This window comes from Euprymna scolopes, chromosome 36 (assembly GCF_053919585.1).
Source record: "Euprymna scolopes isolate OS-2025 chromosome 36, ASM5391958v1, whole genome shotgun sequence".
Classification (NCBI taxonomy): domain Eukaryota; kingdom Metazoa; phylum Mollusca; class Cephalopoda; order Sepiida; family Sepiolidae; genus Euprymna; species Euprymna scolopes.
The window spans coordinates 47,665,070-47,689,443 of NC_136517.1; positions in this window are offsets into that span (position 1 = coordinate 47,665,070).

The following is a 24,374-nucleotide window of genomic DNA, read 5'->3' on the forward strand; positions in this document are numbered from 1 at the left end:
ACGCATATATTTACACGCGCGTGTGTGTGTGTGTGTGTGTGTGTGTGTGTGTGTGTGTGTGTGTAAACTGTTAAAAACGGTATATAATTGTGAATGTAATTTTGAATTTATTTTTATTCCGGAGGATGGAACTGCCGACCAATTACAAAATGGTTGAGGTCCGGGATGAATGCTAGTCTGTGATGAAACGAAACAGTCTGTCTGAGAGAGAGAGAGAGAGAGAGAGAGAGAGAGAGAGAGAGAGAGAGAGAGAAAGAAAGAAAGAAAGATAACTCTTTCTTTCTCTCTCTCTCTCTCTCTCTCTCTATATATATATATATATATATATATATATATATATTATTTTTAAAATATAATTATCCACTGACACGTGTTTCGTCGTCTACTGCTCATCAGAGTGGCTGACTCTAGCGAGATTCGAAATCGGGACCCCTCGGTAATGAGCCATACCGCTCACCCATCTCGCACGATTGTTTGGATATATCGCTATTTACTTAGATGTTGTGTCTTTTTGTTTTTGCGATACGTTTGTTATATCTATATATACTAGCAGAAGTATATATATATACTAGCAGAAGTACCCGTCGTTGACTGGGTTCGAAAACAGCTTACAGAAAATGGACTAAGATTGATGAAAGTATGGTAGGTTATGAAAAGGAGGGGGTTGTAAAGAGATAGGTTTTAATACTCAAAAATTTTACCCTAAGAAAAAAATGCTGAACGTAAAGATAATTTTCGCGAAAATATATTTTTTATATCAACTTTGTTTCCATTCGTAGCCAAGAATGACCAACAAAATGATGTTTCCTTACAAAGAGAAAAGGTTATATATATAATAATATAAATATACAATAAATAAATGTTACCATAGTCAATAAAAGTTACTTTTATGGTAGAAAAGTTCATTGGTTTGTATTTTTAAGTAGTTTGTAAAAAAAAAATTTTTTTTAATTCAAGAACCGGTTCAAAAAACATCAAAATGGCAGTGACTTTGAAATGGAGAGCCGCGTTTTCAATTTGAAGGGCGAGGGCACCTGAGCATTCTATGTTAACAATTTAAGAGAGTTCCGTCAACGTAAGGAATATTTATAAACATATTTTAATGTTTTCCGTTATTTTGTGCTTGAGGAATATTCGATTATAGCATGTGTAGTTTATATAAAAATTCATTTCGTTTTAATTTCGGTTCGCTGAAATTATTTCAAGTAAAGAGCATTAAAAACTATTTCAAAACAAATAAAAACATGAACTAAACTTTTATTGACTATGGTAACATTTATTTCTTGTATATTTATTTTTTCGGGTAGTCGTTTGTTAGCTTTTCTGCTAAACACTCTTACTAAATAATATCGACGAAATATCGAACAAACAAAGAAACAGAAACGGTTTGGAAAATAATGAAGCTTTACTTACTTTAGCAAAATAATCCGAAACAGCAAAATGGGATATTAAAATAGTAAACACGTAATTACTTTAGTTTTTAAAAGCAAAGAATCAACATCAATAAAAAAATAAGAAGAAAATGGCGCCCTTTTCAAACAGAACAGCTTCGGTTCAGTTTTACAGTATTGAACGGTGTAGTACTGCGCCGTCGGATTCATGGTTGTACTATTGTAATATAAAGAACACGCAGAAAGGGTTGTAATCAACTGAATTCCTTCTAGTACACTGACAAAAAAAGCTTTAAAAGATATATAAATAAAAATAAAAAGGTTATTTAAATGTTTTTAAAAAGACACGTAATCACGTGAGCAGGATTTTTTTCTTCTTTTGACACGATAACAAGTAACGTTCTTATTTTTTTTATTATTTATCTATTTATCTATTTTCGAAAGAGTGCCACGTGCAAGTGAAGAAGGAAAAAACAGAGTTAGGCAAAATTTGTGTCGAGAATTGTCTAAAGTTCCGACTTTTTTTTTGGGGGGGGGGAGATCACTTTAATAAGAACGTTAATTTATGAGGTGAATTTATTCGACACAATATGATTTAACACAAAAAAATAAATAAAATCTAACGTTAATTAAGATTAAAGTTAAGGTGTTATTGTGGACCCTCACCCCTTTTAAAAAAAAAACTTGTTAAACTTTGTGACATATTTACATTCTATGGAGGTCAGGCGCGAACGAATACCCATAATTTTATTATACAATATTTCTTCAAACTGAAACATAATTTTCAAAGTATACTTATGCAAATAGATATGAAAAGTCTTTGTTAAAGTTTGTGTCATATTTCCATGGAGTACCGGCGCGAACGCAGACCCCACAATTTTATTATACCATCCCTATTAAAGTTGAAACATACTTATTAAAGTATTCTTATGTACATCTATATCAAAAACCCTTGTAAACGTTTTTCTTTTCATTTTTTATTTCCATACTTTGGGGGCCAGGCACGAACGCAGACTCCACAATTTGAATGAACCACCGTTCTGCAGGATCAAACATACCCATTCCTGTGTCTCGATACATCTTCTATCATTATATGTAACAGTTTTTTTTTTAAATAGTCAACCATATAGGAGCCTATTTGTGACCAGACACACACACACACACACAGACGTTCAGCTTTATATTATAGATAATATAAATATACAAGAAATAAATGTTACCATAGTCAATAAAAGTTACTTTTATGGTAGAAAAGTTCATTGGTTTGTATTTTTACGTAATTTGTAATTTTTTTTAATTCACGAACGGGTTTTTAAAAAAACATCAAAATGGCAGTGACTTTGAAATGGAGAGCCGCGTTTTCAATTTGAAGGGGGGCACCTGAGCATTCTATGTTAATAATTTAAGCGAGTTCCGTCAACGTAAGGAATATTTATAAACCTATTTTAATGTTTTCCGTTATTTTGTGCTTGAGGAATATTCGATTATAGCATGTGTAGTTTATATAAAAATTCATTTCGTTTTAATTTCGGTTCGCTGAAATTATTTCAAGTAAAGAGCATTAAAAACTATTTCGATAGCTTTATATATATATATATATATATATATATATATATATATATATATATATATATATATATATATATATATATATATATATTAGAAGACTTCCCGGCATTGCCCTATCGTAAAGTACGCTTAAATATGATATTTTAATTCATGCAGATTTTGTATTTATTATTATATAACAAATTATCTATTGTGCCCAATGTATATAGTAATGATTACAAAAGTTTTTAAAAAATTACTTCGGTGGTATCAGCTGGAATCAAAACGGAGATATTCAATGCTTCAGCCTGAGCCATTATTTAGCTCTGATCTTTTTCGAGACTATTCTTCTCTTTGTAATGAATGTTTATTAAAAACTAAACATTGGCGTCTGAGCAATTGTATCTACGGACGAGTAAGAGCCTGAGTTCACAAGGACGGCACGCACTGGTAATTGAAAATATAATACCAATGGTATTTGTATGTTGTTAATGTAGTCTGTTACGTTATAAGGTATGTGGAAGTGTTACGTTTTTATCCGTGAGTGATCAACAAACTGAATAACAGTCTTTTCATGCGTACATGCGTGAGTGTTTTTATTTCTATGCATCGTTGTTGTTTCTTCTCGCTGTTTCATGTGTGGCCGTGTTGTCTAGTGGTTGTCGTACGTCTCGTCCGTTTAACTAAATGAATAAACTTATCATGCATGAATGTCACAAAGATACTTTTGCTTAGTTTACTTCAAGGTTTTATTAGAAGGAATTTCTACATCGTCTAGCTATGTCTCGTTCGGGGGCTTGTTGGACAGAACTGATTTGATAATTTTTCATGTTATATCGTGAGCGGTTGACTTCTGTTTTTCTACGGAGTTTAACCTCTTGTCTCTTTCAACTCTGTGTCATCTTTCTCTGGATACAATTCTATTTGCAGATATGAAAGACACAAGGAAACTTTTGTTGAGTTTTCCTCAAGGTTATATTGGAAAGAATAAATTTAAGAGAAAATAATTAATAACTAATAATTATTTCCTTTTTAACTTAGTTTTCTAACTTGAGAAATTAAAGAAGCAGATGGACAGAGACCAGGGTAACATTCAGCTAGAGATCATCAGCTTCTACATCGACTAATCATGTCTCGTTCCTAGGGCTTCCTGGACAGAACTGATTTGAAACCTCTTTGAAACTTTTTCTCTCGCTCGAAAACGTGATGTAATGTTTTATCGTGGTCGTTCGACTTTTGTTTGGTATACAGTTTGACATTTTTTTTTCCAAAGGAGCCACCGCTTATCAAGGCCAGGAGGCCACTCGAGGATAAGGGTTAATGAGTTTACAGCAGACAATGATAAAATGCCGTAGTAACCGTTAGTAGTGAAATTTGGTAAATTGGATTCCTTAAGGAGATGGCTCATAAAGAACTTGTTTACGTTGGACTTGAAGACGATCATATTGTAGTCAGTTAGAAAGCAGGAAAACGGAACGGAGTTTCACATGCATGTAGTTCCAAAAAAGAAACCCCGTCTATGGAATTTACGTATAGGTTTAGGCACAGATAAAACGTGGGGGATATTGTTGATAGTGGTTTCAACTAGACGAGTGTTTTTCGTGAAAGTCAGGCCAGGAGGAACCATAGACGAGCACCTGCCATGAAAATAACGATAAAGCAGAGAAAGGCTTCAGACGTCTCTTCTGTAGGAAAGAGGTTGCAAGAGAAGATAAAGGGGCATCTCCTACTAGGATACAAAGTCTATTGTGAACTCTGTCAAGGCAGGATAAGCTGCTTCTAGCAGCTCCTGCCCAGTACTCCATCCTTGAACGTATTTGGCTCTTATACAGATAGAGAATTGCATCAGCACTGAGATATCTACTGCAGCGGTAGAACGATTCCACTTTTTTCCAGCAGCCTTGGCAACGGATTTGATGTACGTGTTCTACCTCAGATCAGGAGTAAAGGTCAGACCTAGAAGCTTGTCAAAATATGGAGTCTCCCCAAGATGAGAGCCATTCATTTCAATTGATGTCAGACTGGGATCAGAGCGTTCATGATGGAAAGATAGAAGCTTGGTTTTAGATGCATTAAAATTAACCAGCCACCTCTTTCCATATTGCACCACGTGATCAAGATCAGAAGAGAGAGAATCAGAGAGAACGTGTTGCCATATATGGTAGTGTCGCCAGGATAAATGTCTACGAATAATCTTAGGATGTGATTTGGGAGATCATTGATGTAGATCAGGAAGAGATTTGGGCCTCTGATGGACTCCTGGGGGACGTCAGCATTAATACTGAGAGCTTCTGATTTCTGCCCACCAACCACTACTTTTATGAACCTATCAGAGAGAAATGATTTAATAATTGAAAAGATATTTCCAGCTATACTGTAGCTGGATATTTTATAGAGTAGACCATACCCTCTTAAAGGCCTTTTATATGTCAAGGGCAATTACCCTAGAAAGGAAGCCTCCGTCGAGAGATTCGCTAGTCCTATGAGATATAACTGTTAGCACGTCTGCGGTAGATCTAGCAGAACGGAAACCATATTGCATGTCACTGAGTAGATTATTTTTGCTGGGGTGGCTTCAACTTTGTATAATCTTTCTCTGGTATAATTCTGTTTGCAAATAGATTATCGTGATGTGCACTAAAAGTGACTTTCGTCAAAATTCACACTAGCTAACTTGATCGTTACTTACTGGTGTAACACTTAATATTCTCTAATTTTTGGTATTTTATTCATTTTATATGTTTTTTTTTATTTTTGTAATCATGATTTTATGACTACATTCAATCCAGAAAAAAAAACAACTTGCAATAACGGGACTCATGATGACATCATTAATAACTTAGTTGTACCTGTAATAGCTATCATCCTGGTCAGGTTGAACCAGCTTTCTCCCAAACATGTACAACATCACAACAACTTTCTCCAAACATGTACAATAACCATTGCAACCTTCCTGGAGTGAACTGATCAGAAAACGTTTGTTTTTTTCACTCGAAAATACGACGTCATCATATCCTTATATCGTTCGACTATGTTTTGCCAAGGGAGTTTGACCTGTTGCCCTACGCCCGCTTCCTCACGTCATTCGCGTCTGCGTGCAATTTCGTCGGCAGCTGGGTTATTCTGACATGCACTGAAAGTAGTCCTTTTCAAAATTAACACTAGTTAACTTTATCGCTACTTACTAGTGTAGTCTTCCTACTATGTAAGGAAACAAGAAAAAAAATAATATTACTGATTTAAATGCGATAGTGGTTATAAAAGACGTTTATAAATATGAAAGAAAACCATGTATTGTGTAGATGAATGAAAAGAAATTGAAAATGTTGATACAGACTAGAAGATTTTTTTCTTGTATTATCTATTTATTATATATACGGCGCAATCACGTTGACACGCCGGTTCTCGCCAGATTACAGAAATTTGGGAAGGCTAGGCGCTGTATGTACCACGCCGAGTCGTAGAAATATCCAGGTTGGTATCTGAGAGCGCGTTTAATTAGTTGCCGGGAGATGCACCCCAAATCAAGACGAAAAGTAACGGGAAAGTACCGTTTTTACTTGTCTTCCCGAATTTACCATGGCTCTACAATTTAGAGATCCGTGGTCGCCGGAGTTGTTAAAACAGCAGAGCTGCTGATGATTGTTTATTTATTTATTAGCAAATACTTAAAAAAAGAAATTTAGAACATTCTCTTAAAAAAAAAAAAAGTAAATGAATACACTGTTCAAAGACATTGTTTTACTTAAATGATACATGTACTTTTATTTATGAAACTTGGTCCAGATAAGGCTTGAGGCCACTGGATGTAAGGAGATAAAAAGAACAGCTGATAATTAATCGCAAAGACAGGGGGGGATACCTAGTGGTCTTAGCTTAAAAAAACAAAAGACCCAGGCTACAGGTAATAGGAAAACAATGAGCAGGACGAGAGTTCCACGAGTGTGCAGTTCTTGTAAATAATCCCCCAGAAGAGAAAGCCACAATATAACTAGATATCAGAACATCGAATTGATGATGACAAGTAAACCAACGTCGTGTTTTTGTCGTGATGTGTATTAGTTATTGTTTAAAATTCTTGATTTAAAATTTTGGAAACTCAAAATGTATTTAAATTTCGTTGGTTAAGTTAATTTTGCAATCGGCGTCACAAAAAGTTTATTCGGAAATCCGAACAAAAATTGTGTATAGGTAATAATATTGTTTAAGATTATGACATGATGAACGTTTTGGAGTTAAAATTAATTTCTTGTTGCGGAATACTCAGGAAAAAAAAACACATTTTAAAACTTTTGGTTACTTACTAATAATAACCTTCTCATAACCTATTTCCGGTCCAAGTATGACGCCATATTGAAAAATCTTCGATTATATTAGCATTTTTACTCATTTTAAACGTTTTATTCAGATTTCATAAGTAATACTAAATGAATCTTGATCGAAATGGTTCACAATTCTATTATCTTTTTTTAAAAAATACAATATAAAACTATTTTGTCTTAGTTAATCATCGTGAAAGTAGCGGAAGTGCAGATGGTAGCGGTGTGTTTGCCGTCAGAGGTTTGACTCCTGTCTAATCTATGGCGTCACGTTCGGTATTTTGTGAAAAATTAGTTAACATTAATAATTTTTAGTAGCCGTCAAGAATTTATTGTTTTCTTTTGTTTTTTGTTTTTTTCTGTTTCCCGATTTTATATTTAATAGTCTAACTAAATTAAAATTTAAGATAAGAAAAAATTTAAAAAATAAGTGCATGCGGATGTATATAAGTTGATATAGTCGAAAATATTCTGAGAATTTCCACTCGAACCTTTTATTTTTTCTTTTTGGGTAGTATATTCCATAATGCACTTTTTTTAAAAGGAGTTACCACTTATCCAGGCCAGATGGTCACTCGAGGATAATGGTTAATAAATGTAAAGTGGTAGTGTAGTAATTGTTAATGGTGTAAGTTGGGTTCTATTTTATTATTTAAAGGGGATGGTTTACATTAGATTTCAAGGCTGTAGTTGACCTGGATGTAGTCCAGTGGGGCAATTCTCCACATGCGGGCAATTCTAGGAAGACGCTGTGTTTGTGGAGTTTGCGTTTAGATTTAGACACAGACAGAGAGTGGGGGAAACTGTTAATAGTGGTTGTGGATAGTCGGGTGTTTTTTGTGAAATATTGACAAGTGGGTCTAGATTGGGGCTCAGGCGAGTACTTGCCATGAAACTAACGATAGAACAGATACAGGCTCGCAAGGTCTCTTCTGCGGGAAGAAGGTTGCTTGTAGATATCTTCTATATGATAGAGTTTGTTCATTAACTCTACCAGTGACTGAACTTACAATCTCTCGATCGAATTAAATCCACAATATTTCTTAACCAACGTTTCTCGATTCGATGTAGAATGATTTAGTGGTGGATTTGTTAATCTAATACTTGGAACGGTTTTTAATTTCGTCTTCCTACTTCTATACTTCTACAGCTTATGACCAAAATAAAAAAAAACGATTTTCGTTCGATGTTTTCCGATTGTTGACATAAACAGCCGAAAGATACCTAAACACTCGTCTAATCAGAAGGTGAGAAAGGCAGATGACGACGTATAAATTTAGTATATCACAGATTGGCATTTATTTATACTTTCCAACTGAGAAAGAAAATGGGTGAATAATAGCCAATGCATACCTGTTACTCAAATCAATAAAGTTTGTTAGGCTTAATTTGGGATAAGGGTTAATTTAAGATTATAGTAAGGGTTGGGTTCATTTAGGGTCACAGTTAGGGTTACAGTTACGGTTTATTCAGGGTTAGGGTTAATTTAGGGTTAGGGTTATGATTAATCTAGTGTTAGGGTTAAGGTTAGGATTAATTTACGTTTAGGATTAGAGTTTATTTAGAGTAAGATTCGGGTTAGTTTAGAATTAGGATAAACAATAACGGTCCGCTTTCTTTCTGGTTTGAGAGTAGATACACACATTTTAATCGCAATCTGTTTGCGACGTCAGTCCCAACATTAACCGTTTGATGACGATATCTTACATGCTTGCGAGTTCAGCTTTTTAAGGGTAAGCATGTTTGAGATCTATTACTAAATCAAATGATCATTTTCAAAATCTGTTTATGATAAGCTACTTTGTATACCGTCCAAAATTCAACTTCGTGTAGGCGGAAGTTATAAAAAATATATATATATATATATATATATATATATATATATATATATATATATATATATATATATATATATATATGAGATCACTTTATAAATATTAATTCTTTAATGTTTATAATATACTTTAATTTTACCATCTTGGATCATTTTGGTAAATTTAATTGTAATTTTTATTTTATATATATATATATATATATATATATATATATATATATATATATATATATATACATATATATATATAGGCCGTGTGTATCGAGAAGTCATTTTGACAGAAACACATGACCCGGCCAAATGTAAGAAACAACAAAATAATTATCAAATGTACCAAAAAGGCAATTTGAATAAAAAGAAAATTATAAACCTGACACAGACACCTGATGTGAAGAAGCAATCCACTTGATCAATTGGCAAAAAGAGGATAAGTTAAAAGCATGATTTTTGAAAGGTCATTTTCGACAAAAGGTTACACAGGTGTAATCAAAGTAAGGTCAATTCAGTGAAACGACAACTGAATAAAACGCACTTAGGGTATGGCTACAGTGGCAATACTATCCTAGAGGGAAGTCTCAAGTAGGCACAAATGGTTATATAATAACATCCAAAAAGGATATCAATGATGATTCACGATTTGGGTCCCCAAAAAGAATCAACGTCGAATTCTTGTGATACATCTTTCTCTTTATAAAAACCATCCATCATCGTCACCGACAATAAAAGTATATATTGTTATATTTTCATATATCAGTGTGCTGGCATACTTTTAAACACACCAGAAATAGAACATGGAAGGTTTGGTTTTTGACAGTAAAATTTTTGCTTGAATCAAACACGTTATTAAAGCTCGTTATTTTGCTTTTGACCTCTTAGATTTTGTTCCGCAGGTTCAAATACCCTATATATTAAGTATAAAGTCTGTGGGCTAAAAATGTCCAGAATAATTTGGTAGAAAACGTTCTGCAGACAGAAAATGTCACTTTTATAAAATACTCGACGGTAACCGGCGTTTCCTGCTCATAAAATATGCTTAAATTTGATATTTTAATTTATGCTGATTTCGTGATAATTATTATACAGCCAATTCTCTAGTGGTTATTATAGTACATATAGCAGTGACTTCAAAATTTAAAAATGATTTGAAGTGTCATCAGTTGGAATCAGAACCAAAACAATTAACTCTTCATCTGTATTCACAACCATATGATCTAAAGACAAATAGATATCAAAACTTTAAAATTGAACGAAATTTAACGTATAAATATGTGCATAGATGAGCACTTTAAGTCGACTTAATAAATAAAAGATATCTTTAAAGAAGGAAGTAAACATACATTAATAGGAACGTAAAATAATTTTGAACTATATGGTTAAATAATAGTGAAAAAACCGTGTAGCGCTTTTTCTATCTAATCTTGCTTTGTTAAAGATATATTCTTTATTAACTTCATTTGATATATATATATATATATATATATATATGCCTACTACCACTTTTTTTTTTGCTCAACACATACCAAGCACCTGGGCAACGCCGGGCAACGCCGGGCAACGCCGGGCAACGCCGGACACCCAGGCTAGTATATATATAAAAAAAAGTGGTAGTAGGCGACAGTCTCGAACGCGTATCGCGAAAGAGAAAAAGAACGCGAAAAAAAAGGATGTCTTTGCTGTTGCGCCAATCGCCAAACCTAAAGTGACGTGGGTTTAAATTAAGACTAGATAATTGAAAAGAGGGGATGACTTTCGAAAATATCGGCGAAAAAAGCGACCCCTTCCTGCAGAAAAGTGGCCAGTTGAGGGTGAAGAAATTAATGCTTTTTGCCACTTTTTCCGTATTTGTCGTCTGAAGGGTCGAGCTTCAAAATGATACCGATCTCGTGAAACTCCGTCGCCTCTGTCGAAAATTGTAGGCAAACATACAAGCATACATACATACATTTGAACAGACAGGTGAGATTTATCACGTGTGTGTGTGTGTGTGTGTGTGTGTGTGTGTGTGTGTGTGTGTGTGTGTGTGTGTGTGTGTGTGTGTGTGTGTGTGTGTGTGTGTGTGTGTGTGTGTGTGTGTGTGTGTGTGTGTGTGTGTGTGTGTGTGTGTGTGTGTGTGTGTGTGTGTGTGTGTGTGTGTGTGTGTGTGTGTGTGTGTGTGTGTGTGTGTGTGTGTGTGTGTGTGTGTGTGTGTGTGTGTGTGTGTGTGTGTGTGTGTGTGTGTGTGTGTGTGTGTGTGTGTGTGTGTGTGTGTGTGTGTGTGTGTGTGTGTGTGTGTGTGTGTGTGTGTGTGTGTGTGTGTGTGTGTGTGTGTGTGTGTGTGTGTGTGTGTGTGTGTGTGTGTGTGTGTGTGTGTGTGTGTGTGTGTGTGTGTGTGTGTGTGTGTGTGTGTGTGTGTGTGTGTGTGTGTGTGTGTGTGTGTGTGTGTGTGTGTGTGTGTGTGTGTGTGTGTGTGTGTGTGTGTGTGTGTGTGTGTGTGTGTGTGTGTGTGTGTGTGTGTGTGTGTGTGTGTGTGTGTGTGTGTGTGTGTGTGTGTGTGTGTGTGTGTGTGTGTGTGTGTGTGTGTGTGTGTGTGTGTGTGTGTGTGTGTGTGTGTGTGTGTGTGTGTGTGTGTGTGTGTGTGTGTGTGTGTGTGTGTGTGTGTGTGTGTGTGTGTGTGTGTGTGTGTGTGTGTGTGTGTGTGTGTGTGTGTGTGTGTGTGTGTGTGTGTGTGTGTGTGTGTGTGTGTGTGTGTGTGTGTGTGTGTGTGTGTGTGTGTGTGTGTGTGTGTGTGTGTGTGTGTGTGTGTGTGTGTGTGTGTGTGTGTGTGTGTGTGTGTGTGTGTGTGTGTGTGTGTGTGTGTGTGTGTGTGTGTGTGTGTGTGTGTGTGTGTGTGTGTGTGTGTGTGTGTGTGTGTGTGTGTGTGTGTGTGTGTGTGTGTGTGTGTGTGTGTGTGTGTGTGTGTGTGTGTGTGTGTGTGTGTGTGTGTGTGTGTGTGTGTGTGTGTGTGTGTGTGTGTGTGTGTGTGTGTGTGTGTGTGTGTGTGTGTGTGTGTGTGTGTGTGTGTGTGTGTGTGTGTGTGTGTGTGTGTGTGTGTGTGTGTGTGTGTGTGTGTGTGTGTGTGTGTGTGTGTGTGTGTGTGTGTGTGTGTGTGTGTGTGTGTGTGTGTGTGTGTGTGTGTGTGTGTGTGTGTGTGTGTGTGTGTGTGTGTGTGTGTGTGTGTGTGTGTGTGTGTGTGTGTGTGTGTGTGTGTGTGTGTGTGTGTGTGTGTGTGTGTGTGTGTGTGTGTGTGTGTGTGTGTCACTCCCAATTTGGGGCACCCTACTAGTAAGGAAAAATTATTCCCGATTAGCATTGAGGTAAAAAACACTGCAGATCAAATTTTAAAAAATGACAACTAAAAACTAAATACTAAAACTAATGCTAAAAATGCGGATTGGCTCAGAGTCTGAGCGCAAGTCATTCTTCGGTAGATGCGCCTCAAGCAATTAGAAATAAACTAACCTCTTTTCAAACAAAGAACGCAAAACTTGGGTGTATGAATCTCCTAGAACTGCAGAGGACCAGCTTCATACCGCAATCAGCAGATAAAATGGCATGACAGGAATGGTCTAGACTCTGCTGTGTTTGTAGCCGAGGAATGGCATGAACGAAAAAATAAACGAAAGCAATAACTGTAACATTATTTTTTTATTATTGTTTTTATGTTGTTTTTCGTTCTTTGCGAATAGGGTACGATTTTACTTTTGCGCTATGAAAAGTTGGTTGTTCAAAGGAGATCTATCTTTCTAACCTCAAATAATATGACTCTGTTACTTGTTTTTAGTTTTGTTTGGAGAATGAAACCATATGTTGTAGTACTGATCGAGACCACACGATTGACACTACGACTGATGTCGAAATCTAACACTGACCTTAGACGAAAAGAACCAGTGGACAACCACGGTCTGTGCACTTAACGCTCATCCCGAGGAAGCATTGAAATAAAGCCGAAACGTTGATGAACATATAATTTAGTTTATTCCTTCTTCATCTCTCCATCATGTCTGAATATTACTTCCATGATTTTTCATATATATATATATATATATATATATATATATATATATATATATATATATATATATATATATATATATATATATATATATATATATATATATATATATAACTGATGACTGTCAACGCGATGGTTCTAGGTTCAATCTTTGGCTTGGGAGAGGTGCTAGTCTAACTGCACTGATGAGTTGTGATACAACGAAACAAGACTGTATGTCGATGACTACAAATATATATATATATATATATATATATATATATATATATATATATATATACTAGCAAGGTGACCCGCTGTTGTTCGAAATTGAATGATCAACGAATGTTTCATACTCCGATATTTTTAATGTCATCGAAATCGGTGAAATCGCCCATTTTTCAATTAAATAGATTGATTACCTGCTCTTGTTGGGGACCTTGTTGGGAGGAAGCTTACATGCCTCTAGCAGTGATTTAGTTCTCAATATGTTGTGGTGTACATTGCACTGTAGAGAACCTACTGTTGATTTTATAAAAAAAATTATTTGTATATAGAATGGCATGCATAAAAGTTTCAAATGGAAAACTCGAGTATCATGCTTCAATTTGGTTCTAAACAGAAACATTCATTTCGAACATGCCCCTGTCATAATAAAGAACATACTATTCATTATGCGCTTGTGATAAGATGTGTAAGATGTTAACTTTGCTCAAAATCGCCTGTTTCTTCATTCATCGGATTATTTTGATTATCGATACTTATCGAAGTCATTCCGATACAAAACCTATCTAAGTACACTGCTGGGCACATAAAGTACTTTAATGTGAAATTTTATAAAAATCAGTCCAGCTGTTTTCAAGTTCATATTGAACGAACTCTCATACACAGACATGCACAAACACACGCGCACAATTTTTTATACAATAGTAAATATATATATATATATATATATATATATATATATATATATATATATATAATAAAAAATAATTTTTACATGAACATTACGAAAAAAGCCCCTAAATTCTGTATTAATGAATTCGATATAACTCGAAGAAAAATTAATTTCTCGCATAATATTCAGGAAATTAAAGATTCAATTAGATTCCTATTTCAGTTACCTAAATTATTTAGGGTGAAATGAGTTTAGGAATTTATAGCCAAACCTAATTTTTTTTCCTTAAAAAAAATAGCATTAATACAGTAAGTTAGATAAAATTTGCATAGAATGCTCTGCTTTACGGTTGTTGTTAAAATGGAACGGAAATTTGAATTTCTTTCCCTTTTAAATTTGGTACATTTTTACATTACTCATCGTTCACATTCGACACGTCAACTTTTATAGCTTTTCGGGTATGTTGACAAGGTTAGGGGTGTCTATTCCGAAAGCCGTTTTTAACATGGGTAGATTGGAGTGTTTATTCGTTGTAAACGTACCCGACAACCTATAAATATCGACATTTCCAATGTGAATGGTTAGCTGGACTTTTGTAAAAAATAACAAAAAGATATACCAAACTGACTTTTTCGTTTAAAAATGAAATTATTTCACTTTCGTTATTAACTTTTTGTTTTTTTTAATATTTTGTGTTTTATATACATAAAGTACAATTGTTGAATGTTACTGTTTTGATTATATTCGTTTGGGGGGGGGACAATTAAAAAATTAAGAAAGATTAAAACGGAGCGAAATTTAAGTTTCCGTTCCATTTTTACAACAACCGTAAAACAGCGCATACTCAGCAAGTTTTATCGTAATTTATAAGGATAATGTGGAAACACTAAATCAACATTTTATTTATTTTTTTGCATAATTAATGATGGAATTATTTCTCTGTTTATTTTCTGAACATCTGTTAAAAAAATAATTTGTACACTCTCTTGAAAAAAAGAATCAAACTTTTCTCTACTGTCACCTAACTATTTACAGTGTTCATGTAAAGCATTCATCTGTTCTTTTTATAATAAAAATTCGGTTTTCAAAGAGAAACGTTTACTGCCAAATTTCTTTAAAAAAAAAAGTACAAGTTTTCCTGAAAAAAAAACTTTCACCTAACAATTTATGGTAAAAAATTAATCTTTTTTGGGGAATGTGTTCCATTTTAACAAACTGGGCCACAGTTAGTATATATATATATATATATATATATATATATATATATATATATATATATATATATATATATATATATATATATATATATTCAGCGGAAAGTTGTAGAAAGGACAATTCCTTTTCACTCGTTCTCGGAACAACATTCCCTTTCTTCTCCAACTTAATTGACTGGATTTATGTCTTATTAAAGGGCTTAGATTTCTAGTTGCAAGTCTGTTTTTTTCTGTGAGTATTCATCTCACTCGCACGGCGGGAAGGGTCGAAAAGTGGAATTGAAGCACTCTAAAGTAGGGGTACTCTGGCCTTCAAAAAATACTTGGGCAGCCTACTTAAATATGATATTTTAATTCATGCAGATTTCATATTCATTTTTATAGAGTCAATTGTCTGTTGATTATCATATTGTACCCAATATAAGTGATTTAAAATGTTAAAACATGACTTGGGTGCCATCAGCTAGAATATAAATAAAAAAAATATTTAGTTTCCTACCTATATCCGCTACGACATGACCTAAGGACTATGGACCGATGGATATCAGAACTTTTAAAATTAACGCGATTTAACGTTAACACTGTTACTTACTTTTAGCTAAACTACAGGATGTCAAATATTTAATAACGGTAGATTGATTTTATATATTAGTTCGAATATGAATTAGAATGTCTTGGTGTATTTTTTCAGTGATTTTATTTGGCATATGAACCGATTACGTGTGATTGACTTGCCAACTTGATTCTCTCTCTTTGAAGTGAATAATCTTGGATATTAATAATACTAACTTATTAAATTATACAAATCATTAACAATTCTCTGTTGAGTTATTTGACTGTATAATAAATTATTTTGACGTTTAGTTATCATCCTCTCATCTCATCATCACATGTCCAGTGGTTTGAGTGACCACTGGGGCTCCAACAAATACTCTGCAACCATTTTATTCCAATCCTTTAGATCTGCCTTCCTGACATGCTACACAGTGCCAGTCCTGATCACTCTCGGATCTTATCTTCCCATCTTTTTTTTTTTTAGACTGTTCCATCCTTCTTTCTTCCTGTACAATTTATTGCCGGATTGTCTTTGAGAGATTTGATGAATGTATAATGTGGCCGTACCACATCATTCTTTTTCCACAGTGGTCAATTGATACTCATATGGTTCAACTGCTTATAAACCCTGTGTATCGCTTTATTACAGGTCAATATTTTTCTTTATTTTGAAATTGCTATGAAACGCAGAGAAGTGAAATTTAATACACTTGAAGAGCACAACAAAGTACCTTATTTCTCTGATTTTTGTGGGATTCGAATAAATATTTGGAAAATTATGCCATTTTTTTCTATTTTCTGGTAATTTTCAGTGTGTATCACTTTATTGTAGGTCTCCCAAAATGCCTAGAAAGGGTCGATTGACAGCTAGTGAAAACAAACGTGTTGTTGCAGACCTTGCAGAAGGTTTATCTCTCATAGATCTAGCCAAGGAGCTTGGAAGATATCGAAGAACATTGTCTTCATTCGTTGAAAATCCAAACATCAAACTAAAGAAGGGCAAAACACAGGAAAGTCTGTTTCTGCTTGTGATGTTAGAAAAATTCGCCGCTATATTTGACAAGGCTGGAATACCTTCTTTGTCCAGAAAGACACGCTGCAATGTCTTAAACGAAATTGCAAGAAGCATTAACACATAGCAAGACTTGTTTAAACCAAACTCATAAGGAAAAAACGTTAGGCATGAAAACCATCTTTGAAAATGTTCTTTTCACCGATGAGACAAGAGCAACCTTTGATGAACATGATGGGTGGAGCAAAGTTTGGAGTTCTCTTGCTTTCCCTACCCCTCATCGATTCCGTCGTCAACAGGGATGTGGAGGTGTCATGCTTTGAGCTGGAATAATCTGCGATGAACTAATTGGACCATTTCGAGTGCCAGAAGGTGTCAAACTGACAAGCCAGTCTTACATTTTATTTTTAAATGAGCATTTGTCACAATGGCTTCATGACCTTCCATTGGCGTGTCACCACAAATTAATTTTTATGAACAAAATGCGCAATCTTACTCAGCCAAAGCTACGACATCCTACTTTATGTCATTATGTACTATTGGAGAAAATTTGATGGCATGACCACTTTTTTTCTCCAGATATAAACCACGTTGAGCAGCTCTGGTCAATAATAAAGACGAAAGTTTATGAAAGAGGTGTTCAATTTTCGTCGAATGATGGACTTATGGGGAAGATTTCGGAAGTTTCCTATAGCATCCCATCATCTCAAATCCACCGATTGACATCATCAGTTAACAAAAGGCTATTCAAAGTGATTTTAAAGCATGGGAGTGATGTTGATAAATAAATATTTCATTAAACAAAATAATGTGAAATATGAAGTTAGTTGTTTTCTTACCGAAAATATATATTTTTAGACGCTTGCAATAAAGTAATACACACTAAAAATTACCAGAAAATAGAAACATTAGCATAACTTTCAAAATATTTGTTAAAATTCCACAAAAATCAGAGAAATAAGGCACCTGGCTATGTTCTTCCAGTGTACCAACCTTCACTTCTCTGCGTTTCCTAGCAATTTAAAACTAAAACATATTGACCTGCAATAAAACGATATACAGGGTTTATAAGTCTATTCTTCACTTCCCTATTTGTAATGTGATCCCTGTATGAAATGTTGAGAATTTTTCAGAATCATCTTATCTCTGTAGTATATCTTCTTCTTTCCATATCCGCATCCAGAGTCCACGGCAAACATACATACAGAAACATGAAGATGAACAGGGAGCTCATCAGTTCGTTTTTTTTTTGTTGTTGTTTTTTTGTTTTTTTAGCTAACTATAATGTTTCTGTCATTTCATGTGGGTTTTAGTTTGACCAGTGGTGCTGTTGCTATTTACTTGCTTCCCCACAAGAGAAAAGTCAGTTCTTAATAGTGGGAACATCCAGCTGCACCAAAAAGGAGGACTCTGGATTATATCAAAATTTTTTAAATGTTCTAGAAGGATTTCTTCACTTAATTAAATGGGATAAGTTACAAGATTCAGCATTCCTATCTCGTTGTGGTTAATCACCTGAAGAAGGCCAGAGAATGAGTTGATCGAAAATACTATAAAATCCAACCATTGATCGCCTTTCGTGATCCATGACACAGTATATAGAAGCGTTGAGTCTCTAAGGTTCAAGGTGGGTATTGTCTGAAGATAGCAGTTTCAATCCTACCCAAGAAGACCAGAGGATTATTCGGCCACAACGTGGTGAGACAACAACTATGGAAGGCACTAATTACTAGGGATATAAGTTATAAGACTCAGCATTCCTATCCTGATGCAGTTAATCACCTGAAGAAGGCCAGAGGATGAGTTGGCGGAAACGTGGTGAAACAACAATAACTATAAAGATGAGGATAATAGTCCGCAAAAAGAATGAATGCACGATTTCTCCTTCATTGACCGAGAGCAGAATAGACTAGGTGTAGTATCAGATACTACAATTTATTCCTAACCAAATGACCAACGATTCCAGTTCTGTTGTTATCTGCGCAATTCTTGCAAAGACGTCAAGATTGGATCCATCACATCGTGTAACTATTTATGACATTGTTTACTTACATTAATAAAACCTTTTTATATTAGTATGTTACAAGTTCGAGTTATTTAATACCTTCAAGTGGCATTACAAAAAAATAGTAAACCACCAGCGACTATATGGTTATAGATGTAGACTATAAAGTATACCTTAAAATGAATGACAGACATCCGGAATTGCGTTAGGTAGACGTGTTTAATATTACTTAACATTTTAATACATAAAAAGATAGATATGACTTGCTAGGTGCGGTAGGTCATTAGGTATGATTGACCGGATGTGGTATCGGCATAAGATTTGGGAAATGGAATCCAATTGATTACTTTAATCATGTGCGGTGGAAAAGATCTAGTTTGTTTATTTTTTTACTTGCGTGGGTTTTAGTAACGAATCTCTTATGGTGATCGTACGACGAGAACAATTCTTCGTTAGAGAAACATGGGTATCTATCGATAGGATGAATAAAAGATTATTATCCAAGTTAAAATCTGGTGTAACCGTATCGCCACTTTAAATATCGTAACCTGGAAGCAGGCTTAGGACAATCGGATGAACAGCGTTGGATATTCAAAATACTAACTTATTAAATTATACAAATAATCATCGATTCAATTGTCTCTAATTGCATGAGATACTTTAGACTGGTAATATTTTAGTTTTAGTCACGTGATTTTTTTCTTACTTTTTCCATCTTTTTTTTCTTCTCTTCTTTTTCCTCTTTCTGGCGATTCTTCTTATTCTAATTCTACCTACTTATCGTGGTTGTTGTTATTTTGCTATCATCTCCTCTTCCTCTTCCTCTTCCTGACTCCTCTTTTTCCTTATTTTTCATTTTTTTTCTTTTCCCTCCTCCTTCTCCTCGCAGTTTTCGTTGTTATTATTATTATTATTAATATTATTATTATTATTCCCTTTCTGAATTTTCGGTCACTTTCCTTTTTTTTTTTCTTTTTCTGCCTTTTTCTCTCAGTTATTGTTTTTACTGTAATTCTTCCTCTGCACCCTCCACCTTCCTATTTTCCTTCTTTAACTTCTTAGTTGTTGGTTTCCAATATATTCTCCTTGCTCGTTTTCTTTTTCCTTCCTTTCTCCTTTCCTTCTGCTCGCTCTCTCCCCTTTCTTCTGCTTTTTCTTCTTCTTTTTTGTTTGTGATGTCGTTTTTTCTTCTTTTTTAACCCTTCTTTTTCTTCTTTATTTCTTCTTTTTCTTCTTTATTTCTTTTTTTTCGTCTTCTTTTTCTCGTTTTCCTTTATATTTTCCCTATGTTCTCTACTGGTAACACCTCTTTTCTGTCCAACAAATCACGTTCGTTAAACGAATCTTGGCCCTTTCCATTTCTAAGGTGCGATGCCGTGTCCATTTATGAGGCTAATCGTATATCGAGTAGAATCCGAGGACTTCCGCGCCCTACGACTTAATGGGATTGTTCAGCACTTGGCGAGCGTCTGGAAACCATTTTGATTAAAACAATAAAAGGAGATGAACCGGCTTAATGAGAAGAAAAAGAAAAAGAACATGGTGAAGAATATGAAGATGAAGAAGAAGAAGAAGAAGAAGAAAAAGAAGATAAATAGAGAAGATATAGATGAAGATGACGATGAAGACGATGAAGATAAGGAATAAGATGACGAGAAAGAATATGAAGACGGAAAAGTAGAAGAAAATGACGAAGAAGAAGATGAAGTACAAGATGAAGAAGAAAATAAAGATGAAGAAAGAAGAAGAAGATTAAGATAATGAAGAATATGAAAAAGAAAGTGATGAAGATGAAGTAGTAGAAAAAGATGAAGACTTGGATGATGACGGCGAATAAAAAGATGAAAATTAAAAAGATGAGGGCGATGAAAGTGAAGAAGAAAATATGAAGATGAAGATCTATTAGTATCTATAGTAGGGAGGAAGAAGGGGAAATTTTGTTCGATTTTGCCGCCATGAACGCAAATACACGAATGTGCACACACACACACACACACACACACACACACACACACACACGCACACACAAATATCATGGACGTAAATACGCAACTATGCACATATTTAATCACACAAACACACACCCACGGAAACGAAACACTCGCACGCGCAAACAACCGCCCACGCATATTCTAATCACAAGTGTACGTGTACTCTTACAAGCTCACTGGTAGTGCAGTGGTTATCAGCTCGGATTGTGAACAGGGCGTGTGGTGTTCGAGCACTGCTCGCGCTATCCGTCTATGTCTCCCCCACTGATAGGTCAAATAGTGGCATAGATTATACTCTAAAGCCAAGGTAGAGTAACTAGCCTATGAGAAATGACTGCTGCTATCACGCTGTACATTTGGACAGGTGTTTATGCATTCCTTGCTTTGTTCTTCGGGTTAGATGTTTCACTATAATGAAAGTCATCTGTGAAAGACGTCCGAGAATTTTAGATAATCAGCCTACTGGTCGAGCGGCTACTGTTGTCAAGCATAATTTATTTATTTCGAATGAATATCATAATAATTCGGTGGCATTCGTTACCTCGATAATTTTATAGTTAGTTTGGTACATAGAGGAATGAAGGTTGCCAACATTCCTGAGTGAAATTATTTCTGCAAAACGAACTGGATTCGAACTTGGCATACCCAGCTTTTCTGTCGGTGTCGTTAACAGCTTAGCCACCGTAATCTCTCTGTTGTTGTTGCTGTTGTTGTTGTTGTTGTTTGTTCGTTTGTTTGTCTGTTTGTTTACTAGTTTTCACACTAGTCATTTATCAGCGAGTGATTCTCACTAGCAATAACACGTATCATTCCTCGGAGTCTGAGTGACAAGTCTTCCCAGATTTTCAGCACTCTCAACCTCCTTGAACATTGCAAATCATTTTGCCCCATCGCCACAGTCGTTTACCGTTGATTTCTCTCTGGAAATGACTATTGGTTTTCTCTGGAACTTGCGTTGTTATAAATCAGCCCCCCCCTCAATGTTTCACTAATATTCGCACCTTCCCAGTTTGAAATCTTGCTGATGCGCTTCCTTCCTGGTCTTTCTCTCCTCCTTAACCCTTCCTGGCCATTTTGTGTGGCGTCAGCTTAGGCTGGCGACATCGTGTGTGTGTGTGTGTGTGTGTGTGTGTGTGTGTGTGTGTGTGTGTGTGTGTGTGTGTGTGTGTGTGTGATGGGGGAGAAGTGCAATATTATTATTACTTTTAAAATACAGTACTCACAAACGCGCACATGTCTATAATTACCAAAAACGTACGCTCAAAATAGATTTTTAAAAAAATGAATGAAAATGAAATGAACACATGAATGAATTAACAGCAGAAAAATGGTTAAAAGAAAAGAAATAAGGAAGAAATTAGATAAAGACAGATTAATGAGTTAATTAAGGGAACATGATTAAAAAAAAAACTAAAGATGAAAGAAGGAAAAAAAGAAACAGTATTAGGGAAAGAAAGGAGGAAGACTGGCATAAAGAAAATTTAGTACTTGTTTAGAATTCAACCTAATTTCAGAAATACTACCGAAAAATCTTTATCATCCGTCACAGAACGGGAATGTCATATTCCACAAATCACGTAAAATGATCAGGTAGTTTTATTTTTATGAGAAAAATCATTTTTAAGCTATTAATGGGAATTCGTCGGCATTATAACATAAATCTAGTAACTATGAGTAATTGTTTAACTTTGATTCGTGACATTTTTGCATAATGGTGGGCGAGACAGTTACTTCTGAGATACTCATAAAATTCGATTTTTCTTAGTTAAAAATAAAACTACTTAAGCAATTTACATGATTTTAGGAATATGATATATTCGTTTCGTGATGAGTACGTAAATAATAAAGATTTTTCTGTGTTTTCAGTGTTTATGTTTTTTCTTTAATCAGATTGAATTCTGAATAAGAGTCGAAAACTTAATATAAAGAGACGGATAAATGAATTTTAAAAATGCGAAAGAAAGAAAATAATAAAATGAAAACGAAAAAGGGAAAAGAAAGAACGAAGGAAAGAGAGATGAACTAGAGCAGAAAGAAAGAAGGGAGGAAAGAAAGAAAGAGAAAAAGAAGAAAAGATTTCAGAGCAACAAACGCTTCACGTCATCAGTCCCTGCCTCTTTGGGAAGAACTCGCAGAGATGCATCAGTATCAATGCCACTCGCAGCAACACCAAAAAAGAGCAGCACCACTAGTAAGACCACCATCATCAGCAGATGCGCCATCAGCAGTACCACCACCAGTAGGGAGGTGACGGTGACTGAGTGGTTAACGAAACGGACTGACAACCTGTTTGTGACAAGTTCGAATCCAATTCGTTCCACAGAAACTTTCACTTAGAGACGTTGACAACCTTCAAGTAGTTCCTCCCGTAAGTACTCAATATCCTTCTAGAAAGAATTCTTAATAGAAATGCCAACAAATTCACCATGAATGATATTCAACAAACAAACAAGCATCAACATCAGTGACACTCGCAACACCAAAAGAACAGCACTACTAGTAATACCACCAGCAGCAGATGCGCCATTAGCAGTACCAACTACAGCGTCAGCATCACCAGCAGCAGCAGGTTGTCTCTTCAAAAGAGGAATTCGATCATACCAATGTTACTGTGACTGTTATAATGGCGACCCGCATAAGCAGTACGACGCGTGACTGCGGTACTGCAGTCCTATTTAAGTACAAGAAAACGGATAAAATACAAAAATTAAAAAAAAAAAGAAAAATCAACCGCGGCGACTCTTTCTCTTCCAAAGAAAAACAGCTATGGCGGACGTGGCTCATTTAGCAAACACGTCTATCGTAATATGTATCTGCCGTCTCTTTACAATATACTTAGCCTTCGGGACAAGATCAAAGTGTAGTATATGTTCTTCAAATGCTGCACTTCTATTTCTTGTTCTCTTTCGGTGGAGGAGCAGTCTTTCACGACTGAGACAATTTTTTATTTTTCTACCTTTTCTCCACGTTAAAAAACGACCCTGGTGTCTAACTCTGTCCCGTGGGGAGGCATAGTAAATAGGTACAATCACCCCGTCAAGAAAAAAGGGTGTCTTTTTTTCTTCTTCTTCTTCTTCTTCTTCTTCTTCTTCTTCTTCTTCTTCTTCTTCTTCTTCTTCTTTATGAGTTAATTTAAGTTTATTTATTTATTTATTTTGTCGGCTTAATGAATTTGGTTATTGGGTATCCTGTACTCTATAATAAATACCGATGTGCATTTATTTGTCTATAAATATATAGATGTCCATCGCGTCAGACAATAGTTAGCGAGTAAAAGACATGTCTGTTCCTTCCTATCTCCTGGTCGAAACAATTTCATGTGGTGAGGAGAAGCGAGAAAGCAAATTGCAAATCAGACAGTCACCTTACCTGTAATGAATTCGTAAGGAAATACTTATCTCTGGTTCAAAAATTCAACGGTTTGATGTTGTTCTTTTTTTCTTTATGTCATCAGAAATGATAATTATAATTTATATATGAAAAATTAAATTACTGACGTAATTCTATGATTTTCTACGAATGTTAGTGCGAACGTTTGCGAATCGCACCTTCTTCGTAGTTTTTTTTTTTTTTTTACCACGATGTCGCCACTTATCAA